This window comes from Myxocyprinus asiaticus, chromosome 50, assembly GCF_019703515.2.
Source record: "Myxocyprinus asiaticus isolate MX2 ecotype Aquarium Trade chromosome 50, UBuf_Myxa_2, whole genome shotgun sequence".
Lineage (NCBI taxonomy): Eukaryota > Metazoa > Chordata > Actinopteri > Cypriniformes > Catostomidae > Myxocyprinus > Myxocyprinus asiaticus.
Window position 1 is genome coordinate 22,437,301 of NC_059393.1, and position 11,864 is coordinate 22,449,164.

The 11,864-nt window shown below is 37.1% G+C and overlaps 1 protein-coding gene across 1 annotated transcript in view; it reads left to right on the forward strand.

Annotated features, from left to right (window-relative positions):
• The window catches only part of LOC127438849 (uncharacterized), a 687,566-nt gene that overhangs the window by 142,397 nt on the left and 533,305 nt on the right, over nucleotides 1-11,864 (forward strand). The gene's annotated exons all lie outside the window — the stretch shown is intronic.

The window sequence follows — 11,864 nt, forward strand, 5'->3', positions numbered from 1 at the left end:
GTAAATAGCGGGGTTGCTGCTTAAGAAATCAATCATCTTCTATGCACAATGTCCCGAGTGAGAGAGAGACCGGCAATTAGCCACAGCCAAAGATATGTAGAGTGCAAGAGGAGAGAAAAGCTTTGGAAAGCAGGAGACATAAAATAAAAACATCGCCCAAGTCTCCCAAACTGCATCATTAACATCTTGTTCGTTGACGTGTTATCACAAAAACTCTCCCGCTGCTATGTGCTTGACTTTGTGAATGAATTTCAGGATCGTCGTTTTAATCGGGTACGAAGGTCGTGTGTTTGATACATCCAGACTGCGATCAGTTCTGTAGTGTGCGCTTGGCTTTAGGATAAACGTGTCTGACCATTTGTTTCTAGCATCTCAATCTGTCTCTGGCACAGACATAACTGCAACTGTGCAGAAGCGATATAAGTTGAACACAGAATAGATTCAAAATCGTTGGATGAGAATTACGATGCATCAAAGAATCTATTTTTTCTCCCACCCCTGATGAAAGACACCACACAGAGATATATTTCTGCAACTCTTTACTCCATTAATGATAATGCTAAATGATGTCCAGTATAATATGAGTTTACAACTCTTGTTTTTGTGTTGATCCTTGTTGATGGGGCTCTAGGGTGCATATGACAAGAAAGGTTGGACAGCTAGTAAGATCAAGCATTCCCTTCCTCAGATAACTAATGCAAAAACTCTCCCAAGGATGTCCCTGTCCTTGCCAAATCCCAAGGTTTCCAACACCCAATTACTGGCAGCACCTGTGCCTCCAGGATTACGACCCAGATTTGGCGAGACCTTTGCAGTGAATGTCACAGACATTCGCCCCATTGTCCACCTTCCTGCACAGCAGGCACCACAACAGTCATTAACACTAGAAGACTAGAAACTCAGAGCCATGATAGGGCAGTAAAGGACACAGTTTGTGCCAATTTAAAATCCCACCAAGCACAATAAACCCCACGGGGGGGTTGTTACATGTAATATTTATACCACTGTATTATGCATTGTATTTTGTTATGATTATCATAATTTAAACATGATTACTGTTTTTGTAACCATATAGAACAAGTTGTTTTCATACTGACATTAACAGTCACTTGAGCCACTTTGATCTAGTCTCACGCTGTGTTTGCTATCTATTCTTCTGTAAAATCCAAGCTTGATTAGATTCATGGTGAGCAATTGATTTTTGCATGTCCAGATCTTTCAATTTTATCCTTTGTGAAACTCATCTAAGCAGTGTGTAGTCCTGTTTCCTGTTGGAATGAGCTTTGTATCATTCGATTTTTCTGTACACTAGAGAATTATCTGTGTTACAATGGAGATGGATGCAACAGAGCTCAAACAATGTCAAAAGAGCACTATAAAGGTACTCCATTTGGCTCGCACACTATATTCTGACTCTTTTTAATCAATACGATAGCTTTGTGTCAACACATTGCACCAGGTTTTAAATCAATGGTGATCGATCACGAGATGTAAAAATCTATGATGTCTAATCTCATTCATGAACACAGTAACACAAAACATTTGGAACATGGTGGTGAGTAAATGATGACAGAATTGTAATTTATTGGTGAACTAATCCTTAAACCTCAGGGCATTGCATGAGGATTGTCCCTTTACTAAATGTACTTGGTCACTTTTGGAGAAAAGCATCTGCTAAATGGCTACTTGCTTATAATTGTCAATAGATTATTTATAAGTTTATGTTTATAAATGATTGTAGGATAATCAGTGCCTTATTACAAACATATCAAGCTGTCTAAAAATCCAACCAACCTCCCACACACACTCTGTTACAGTACATCAAAGCAAGAAAGAGACAAAGAAGTAGACCTCCTTTAGACAGATGGGTAGTTAATTTCTGCCATGACTCCTCTTTTGTTCTCTATTACACTTCAGGTTAATCTTGCCCCAATGCCCAATGTTTCATGTAGTCTGAATTTCAACTTCAGCCAGGCTTTCATGTGCAGTTACCGTAGGTTCTTATGCAATGGACACAAGCATCAGACTTCAGTGTCAATGTTAAAGTTAAAATATTCTACACAAGAGTCTAATATAAACACTAAAAACTCATGCATGTACAAGAAATGAGTTCCATCCATAAAGTTCATGGAAAATGGGAAGAAATACTTGCAAACTGCATTCACGTTGTTGCTACAATAGACGAGCACTCTGCAAAACCTGTTGAAACAAAAATCACTCTTTGTTTACTTCATCATTAAGACTTGAAGCTCACTTGACTTGGCTTCTTCCCAGCAAAGCAGCATTTGGCAACACAAAGCTTTTCTCAGAATTTTCGAAAAAGGCCTCTTGGGTGATCTCTATTGGGGAAATGCATATTCAACAGTAACTTGTCAGTGGCATTGAAAGGGAACAAAGCATTGGGTGAAATGGAAGAGGGCAAAATAATGAATGGAACTGCGAAATGGTTGATTTGTTGGTAAACAGCGAGATATAGATACCCCATTCTTGCTCCCAGTGGGTGGGCTGTCGGTTGGTGGGCGTACAAACTGGACATTTTCAGGAATACAATAGCATTCAGATGGACTTTAAACCTAATTTGCTGCAGGGCGCTGGCAGTAAACAGCTAGGCTGTTCTTTCGCCTCCGTTGGCATTAGTAAGCACTCACAACTAAAACAAGCAATGTTGTACTATGGATTAACCCTTTTAAAACCACAATCCACTACTAAAAGTACAAAAAAGAGGTTATACCACTGTTTTTTGTTTTTTTACAATGGCTCTACTTTTTGCATAGTACCACGGTACTACCCTGTTTTTTGAACATGTTCCATGGTACTACCAGTTTTTTGGACAGGTCTCTCAGAAAAAAAGAGTACCCTCATGGTATGGTATGTTTTTTGGTAATATCATTTTTGGTACCTCAATGGTATCTTTTGTGTGCATAAATGGTATATATAAATATCATGAAGGTTATATTTTTTTGGGACATGTACCATGGCAATACATCCCTAATAAAAAAAGTACTGTGGTAATACTATGATACAGTCAAGGTATCAAATGGTAATATCATGGTACTCTGATATACATACCATGGTATAGAAACACATGTACTGATATTAATGATGTGCATGATGTGAAATGTATTGATTTTATTTGAATACAAATTGCTCGGTGGAGTCCTGCAAATTGTTTGAAAAGAAAACCCATCAAAACCCTCTTACTGAGATAATGCTGTTGTACAGAAATGGTTATCCCATGATGGTTTGATAATATTACGATACTGTCTTTACAATATTCATATACCATGGTATTCACATGGTACTTCAAGGCATTTCCAAATTCTTCTTCAAAAGGTACATGTCCAAGGAAACATTTTGTAAGGCTACGTCTAAATGAATCTGGATATACTTGAAAACAGCATTTTTGTTTTTGAAACGCTCTCCATCCACACTGCCGTTTTCAAGCTTTTTCCAAAAGTTGCTCATCCACACTGTGAATTTGCAAATTTTTTATCTGATCTAATAGTTAATGTAGATAGCTTTAATTGTTGGTGACTTCAACATTCACATAGATAATGAAAACGACACATTGGGATTAGCATTTATTGATATTCTCAACTCTCTTGGAGTCAGACAAAATGTGACAGGACCAAATCATCGCCATAATCATACACTAGATTTAATTCTGTCATATGGAGTTGATGTTGATGCTATAGAAATTCTACCGCAGAGCGATGACATCTCAGATCATTATCTCGTCTCGTTTGTTGCGATCAGCTAATGTCACTCAATCTACACCACGCTATCGTTCAGGTTGAACTATTCTTTCGACCACTAAAGATAGCTTCACTAATAATCTTCTAGAATTGTCTCACATACTCAGTAAGCCAAAAAGTCTAGAAGAACTTGATGAAATAACAGAAAATAATTAATACAGGTGCATCTCAATAAATTAGAATGTCGTGGAAAAGTTCATTTATTTCAGTAATTCAACTCAAATTGTGAAACTCGTGTATTAAATAAATTCAATGCACACAGACTGAAGTAGTTTAAGTCTTTGGTTCTTTTAATTGTGATGATTTTGGCTCACATTTAACAAAAACCCACCAATTCACTATCTCAACAAATTAGAATATGGTGACATGCCAATCAGCTAATCAACTCAAAACACCTTCAAAGGTTTCCTGAGCCTTCAAAATGGTCTCTCAGTTTGGTTCACTAGGCTACACAATCATGGGGAAGACTGCTGATCTGACAGTTGTCCAGAAGACAATCATTGACACCCTTCACAAGGAGGGTAAGCCACAAACATTCATTGCCAAAGAAGCTGGCTGTTCACAGAGTGCTGTATCCAAGCATGTTAACAGAAAGTTGAGTGGAAGGAAAAAGTGTGGAAGAAAAAGATGCACAACCAACCGAGAGAACTGCAGCCTTATGAGGATTGTCAAGCAAAATCGATTCAAGAATTTGGGTGAACTTCACAAGGAATGGACTGAGGCTGGGGTCAAGGCATCAAGAGCCTCCACACACAGACATGTCAAGGAATTTGGCTACAGTTGTCGTATTCCTCTTGTTAAGCCACTCCTGAACCACAGACAACGTCAAAGGCGTCTTACCTGGGCTAAGGAGAAGAAGAACTGGACTGTTGCCCAGTGGTCCAAAGTCCTCTTTTCAGATGAGAGCAAGTTTTGTATTTCATTTGGAAACCAAGGTCCTAGAGTCTGGAGGAAGGGTGGAGAAGCTCATAGCCCAAGTTGCTTGAAGTCCAGTGATAAGTTTCCACAGTCTGTGATGATTTGGTGTGTAATGTCATCTGCTGGTGTTGGTCCATTGTGTTTTTTGAAAACCAAAGTCACTGCACCCGTTTACCAAGAAATTTTGGAGCACTTCATGCTTCCTTCTGCTGACCAGCTTTTTAAAGATGCTGATTTCATTTTCCAGCAGGATTTGGCACCTGCCCACACTGCCAAAAGCACCAAAAGTTGGTTAAATGACCATGGTGTTGGTGTGCTTGACTGGCCAGCAAACTCACCAGACCTGAACCCCATAGAGAATCTATGGGGTATTGTCAAGAGGAAAATGAGAAACAAGAGACCAAAAAATGCAGATGAGCTGAAGGCCACTGTCAAAGAAACCTGGGCTTCCATACCACCTCAGCAGTGCCACAAACTGATCACCTCCATGCCACGCCGAATTGAGGCTGTAATTAAAGCAAAAGGAGCCCCTACCAAGTATTGAGTACATATACAGTAAATGAACATACTTTCCAGAAGGCCAACAATTCACTAAAAATGTTTTTTTTATTGGTCTTATGATGTATTCTAATTTTTTGAGATAGTGAATTGGTGGGTTTTTGTTAAATGTGAGCCAAAATCATCACAGTTAAAAGAACCAAAGACTTAAACTACTTCAGTCTGTGTGCATTGAATTTATTTAATACACGAGTTTCACAATTTGAGTTGAATTACTGAAATAAATGAACTTTTCCACGATATTCTAATTGAGATGCACCTGTAAATACAGTCTTCTCTAGCACTCTAGTGTCGCCCCCCCTTCGTTTAAAGAAAATTAAAGAAAAAAGCCTTGAACCGTGGTACAATGATCACACTCATGCTCTCAAGAGAGCAGCTCGGAAAATGGAGCGCAAGTGGAAGAATACAAAATTAAAGGTATTTCGCGGTGCATGGATTGATAGTGTCTGTAGCTACAGACAGGCACTAAAAGCTGCCAGGTCAGCATATTTGAGCAAACTCATAGAAAATAACCACAACAATCCTAGGTGTTTATTCAGTACTGTGGCTAAATTGGTTAGGAACAAAGCATCGACTGAACCAGATATTCCGTCGCAGCACAATAGTAATGACTTCATGAATTTCTTTACTGATAAAATTGAAATAATCAGAAATAAAATTGGAACAATGCAATTGACTGTCACAGCGCCTCAGAAAACAGTGTCTCATAATTTTGCTCATGAGCAACTTCAATCTTTCGCTGTCATAGCTCATTAAGAGCTAACAAAACTTATAGAAAAATCAAAAGCCACAAAATGTATGTTAGATCCAATACCAACTAAGCACTTAAAAGAGGTATTCCCAGTAATCTCAGAACCTCTTCTTAATATTATTAACTCCTCGCTATCCTTATGACATGCCCAAAGAAACTTTAAAATGGCAGTAATCAAACTGCTTATTAAGAAGTCACAGCTTGATCCTAGAAAATTGCTAATTACAGACTGATTTCAAATCTACTATTTCAGTCGAAAATACTAGAAAAGGTAGTGTCCTCCCTACTATGTTCATTTCTACAGAGAAATGGAATATATTAACAATTTCAGTCAGGATTTAGGCCCCATCACAGTACAAAGAGTTACAAATGACTTGCTCCTATCATCTGATCGCGGCTGCATTTCTCTTCTAATGCTTTCAGATCTTAGTGCTGCCTTCGACAAGGTAGATCACGACATTCTCTTGAATAGGCTGGAAAATTATGTTGGCATTTGTGGAGTTGCATTAGCATGGTTTAGGTCCTATTTATCAGACCGCTAACACTTTGTATGTGTAAATGAGGAATTGTCAAATCAAACAAAAGTTAAGTATGGAGTGCCACAGGGATCGGTTTTAGGACCTCTGCTTTTCTCCTTATACATGCTTCCCCTAGGAGATATTATCAGGAATCATGGAATACGTTTCCACTGTTATGCCGACGATACCCAATGAAAATTCACAATTCTCCAAATTAGCAGAGTGTATCAGTGAAATCAAAGATTGGATGGCCAGAAATGTCCTTCTACTCAATTCCGACAAAACAGAGGTACTAATGACTGGACCAAAAACCTCTCTAAAAAATAAGCCACTAAAATATAATTTGACTCTTGATGGATGTACTGTTACATTGTCTTCTTTAGCAAAGAACGTAGGTGTTATATTTGATACCAATCAGTCCTTTGAAAACCAAATTTCCAATGTTTGTAGAACAGCATTCTTCCACCTGAGAAGTACTGCTTAATTACGACACATGGTCTCTGTTGCTGATGCCATGCGTTCATGACCTCAAGACTAGATTATTGTAATGAATTACTGGAAGGATGTCCAGCAAGTTCAATAAATAAACTTCAATTGGTTCAAAATGCAGCTGCCAGAATGCTGACTAGAACTAAGAAATATGATCATATTAACCCAATTTTATTGGCATTACATTGGCTACCATCATGTTCATCATGATCACAAAATTCTGGCTTGTTAATAGTTCCAACAATATCAAAATCTACAAAAGGAGGTAGATCCTTTTCATACTTGGCTCCAGAACTATGGAATAGTCTCCCTAACACTGTTCGGGATGCAGACACACTCAGTTTAAGTCTAGACTAAAGACTCATCTATTTAGCCAGGCATACACCTCATTTATACTTCAACTCACAATTCGTTTTTTGACTTCAGAGGATGAACTGATGCCAATTCCAACTGTAAGGATTTGGGTTTCTCCCAAGGTTATTTTTCTCCATTAACCAACATCTTATGGAGTTTTGTGTTCCTTGCCACAGTCGCCTTCAGCTTGCTCACTGGGGATCTAAATACAATTATTATTTAATTTCTATACACATTTAACAATCATATTTAATCAAACTACACAATGATCACTCTTAAGACATTATAGATATTACAGTTTCATTTTTGTTTTGTTTTTGTTAATGCATGATTTCTTGTAAAGCTGTTTTGAAATGATGTGTTGTGAAAAGCGCTATACAAATAAAAATGACTTGACACTAAAACTTATGAAAATGCTTAAATCCCCTTACCGTGCATGCCAAAATTTCTGTTCCATGTACAGTCTGAAATACAACTGTTCTCGTGTTCCGTCACCAGACATCAATTCCGAGCAAACTTCCTGTCACCTTTGAAAGAATGCAATTTTAATGTTGTACAAAGTAACATTAATCTTTAACAATGCTATCAGGCACAACAAAGCCACTATAACAAAGGGCGCCATCTTTATTGTTTTGGTTGAATGGCTCACATGACAACAAATACGTCATCGTTTTCAGATATATCCATTTTCCTAGTCCACATTACTAAATGTATCCATTTGGGAAAGCGTTTAAAAAAAAAAGCTCAGTTTCCGCTGACAAAAACGCTGTCTCAGTGTGAACAGAGGGCCAAAACGTAAAGAAAAAGATGCGTTTTCAGATGAAAACGTATTAATATGGACGTGGCCTAAGTGATGTTTTTGAAGAAGTTCCATGGTGCTAGACAAACTATGGGGCAGTGATTCCCAACCCGGGGTACCCGGGGCTAATTGATTTCCCAAATAATCACGATCTTTATTTGAACAATTGCGATATCAAACTTTTACTCCATATGAAGTTTGGCAGTGAGATCATTTCATTGCATCTTGAGAGTAAAGGTTTGGTTGACTCATTCAGTGTAACGTGTGTCCAAAGATAAGATCCACACATTGAATATTCTCTTTGAATACCCTTTCTGTTCTTTACAGTCATTTTGAAAAAGAAACATTTGATCTAATCACACATAGCACAGACGCCCTTAAGAAAGTCCTCGTGTTCACATGTGTTCACTGGCTGAACTGCTGATAGCCTTACAAAGACAGTACTGTTTTAACTCTTGTTCTACATACATCGTAAATAGTACACATTACGCACATACACAATAAACATGTAATAAAACAAGTGTATGCAATATAATATATGCAATTTCAAGACATGTATGTACTGAAAAACAAAGTGGTAACCTGAAGTTGTTACCTCAAGTTCTATTTTTAGTTTAATTTTGTTGGTGTATCTTAATTTTCAGGTAAATGTAGATTAAATAACGTTTAATTGTGTCCTTCTGCGTGGACATTTTGTTTTGTCTTCGCTATACGCTATGCGTAATTTAATTTAAACCGACTGATCTCCGTTCAGGACACTCTGGGCTGTCAGTAAAGGGTTAAACTTTTGACAGACCGAGTCATGTGACATAACAACATGGTGCCGATCTCAGCGGAGTTTGTCTTGGGGAGAAATGCCAACAAAACTCCATCTGGTAAGAAACCTAATTAAGTTTTTACATTGAAAGCTGTTTGAGTCAAAAGAGTCTCTAGCTTAATCCGATATGCCCTTTTGAACATTTGAGCGATTTATCATGAAACGGCACGCTGTTAAACACAGTGACCACTATAGTGGACTGCAGCGCTATTTTTGCCTAGAAATTCAAAATTTACTGTGTACTATCACATTGAGAATAAATGGGTTCATAAGCTTTCAGAGAAGAAAATGTTGCTTTCAGGTGCTTTAAATGGAAATAGAATGAAAATAAAGTGCATTTCGAACAGTTCTGAGGTCAGTGCAGACAGACAGTACACTGGAGGTTAAGTCATTCACTAAATAGGGAGCAAGGGAGCATCCAATAGCTTTCCTATGCAGATAAGTGCATTTACTCCTAACATCCGACCAAACATTCAGCTTCAGGATGCATATGATGTATGCACCCATCGACAATGGTAATCAGTATGGTACATAGATTCCGAATATATAATGCTAATTTCTGATTGGTAAAACGCTTTAGCACTGGCTATCACTTGTTTGTTTGACAGTGCAAAGAAAGAACATTTAGATTTTGTTGCCAAAGTAGAAAGTTTTTCATTTGTGCTTCTCCTAATACACATTGTTCCAAAGTAGCTTTACAGAAAATCATCTGTAATGTCTGTAACGACTCAAAAAACGTTCTATAGCTTGGTTTTGATTTAAAGTTCACATCTAAGTCCCGATGTCACTGTGAGGGCATAATTTGTTGGGATTTTTTTTTTTTTTTGCATGTTTATTAGGGGCTACTAGTTACAAATCAAAAAGGGACATTAAAAATGCACACAGCAGTCACGCTTGGGTCTCAGGAGGCTATAAAATTTAATTGGAATTGATTCAAATCATAAATCCTTATAAATACCTTAATAGGTATTGATAAAGGGATGTCAACAGATCAAACCTATACTGATTGATAAATAATAATCACTATTAATGCTAATGTTAAATGATATTGAGTCTTTTAGCACTATGCTTTTGGACATTTGCTATGGAACTGCAATGTCTTATGCACATGTACTTACATGGTACTATGATAGGTTTTTTTGTGTGGAAAAGTTAAATGGTAATACTATGTTTTTTGGACATGGTACCATGGTAATAACATGTTTGTTTTGGAAAGGGTAGAAAACCATGATATTCTGTAAATTACCCTGTAGTACCATTTAAATACCATGGTATATGATTATTTTAAACACAGTATCGTAATACATTTCAAACTACCATGGTATTCCAATCAATCACCATCTCTATACCGCAGTATTACCTCAGTAGGAGGGTTTTTGATGGATTTTCTTTTCACATAATTTGCAGGACACTGCTGAGCAAGTTGTTTTCAAATAACATCAATAAATTAAATATCAGGCATTTAGCAACAATTGGTACAAGCTCCCCCATTGATTTGTTTACCGATAAGGGGCAGACGTCTGGTACATGTCCAGAAAGCTCCAGCTATTTGGAGCAGACAGTGTTGGTGTTGAGATAGAGGGTGTGTGGGAGACACGGCCAGTATGTGTGTGCAATTGGGGGTGGGTGGGAGAAAGACATAGATTGAAAGAAAGGGGGAGAGAGACCCCTTTCCTCCCCACAAGTACAAGAGATGAGGCTAGGCGACACGGTTCTTCCTGCAGGCAGCGGCACTGCAAGCTAATGACAAATACAGTCAGTGGGAAGAGCAGAACTGAGGGGTGCGTGGGAGGTCTGGTATAAACACACCACGCTAGGCACTGAAAGACCTTTCTTCTAAAAGACAGAGGGAGGTTGGATGAAGATGAGCTGTGGTCTCATTTTTGAAGCTGGCTAGAACCAGAAGTGTGAAGAACAAAATATTACAGCTTCCAGAAGCGTTGCACAAAACAGCCCCTAACATATAGAGGTCACCGAGTAAAATCAGAACGAAAAACAGTTGGGGTTGCCTTGTATAGTTTGAGTGAACACATTCTGTACTGTACACAAGCTGTTGAAATTATAGTTCAGGGCTGTGGTGCACTCTAGTGGTGAAATGGGTTCAACCACTAATGGGCTGTCAACTTGAAGAGTAAATACATGGATCCATGGGTACAGTTTTAGGGATTAGGCATGCACACTATGTCCTGATAATGTTTGTCAGTAACATTATCAGCTGATATTATGTCTTAATTTACTTATAACAAATAAATGTCTTGATTTTATTTTTGGAGTTATAATTCTTTAATCAGACAAATTGCAAAAGCTATATAAATTCAAGCATATTTTCTTTTTGTATTAGCAAAAACGTGTTTGTTACATCTTTAAGGGTAACACTTCACAATGAGGTTCACTTCGTTAATTTAGTTATCACATTAAATAATAAACTAACAATTTTTTACAGCATTTATTAATCTTGGTTAATGTTAATTAATCTGAACACTTTTTCATTGTTCATGTTAGTTAATATCGCATTAATTTAACAAATAAACCTCTTAAAGTACAAAAGGTATTACTAAATGTAGAAATGAGCAATCAACAGTAATAAATGCTGTAAAAGGAACGTTTATTGTGAGTTACTGTTAACGAATAGCACCTTATTGTAAAGTGTTGCCCATTAAAGTTTCATTGAGAACCAAATTAATTGATATTTACTCATTATTTCAGATTATGTAATTGTTTTACATAATTGAGATTACACTCCAAAAAACAAAAAAAAAATATATATATATATATTAAGATTTAAACATTTCAATTTCATACCAAATTTCCATCAAACTGAACTGAGTAACCTAAAATAATAATAATAATAATAATAATAATAAAAAAACCTAATTATTTTAAAGTTTTAACTATTATTAATTTT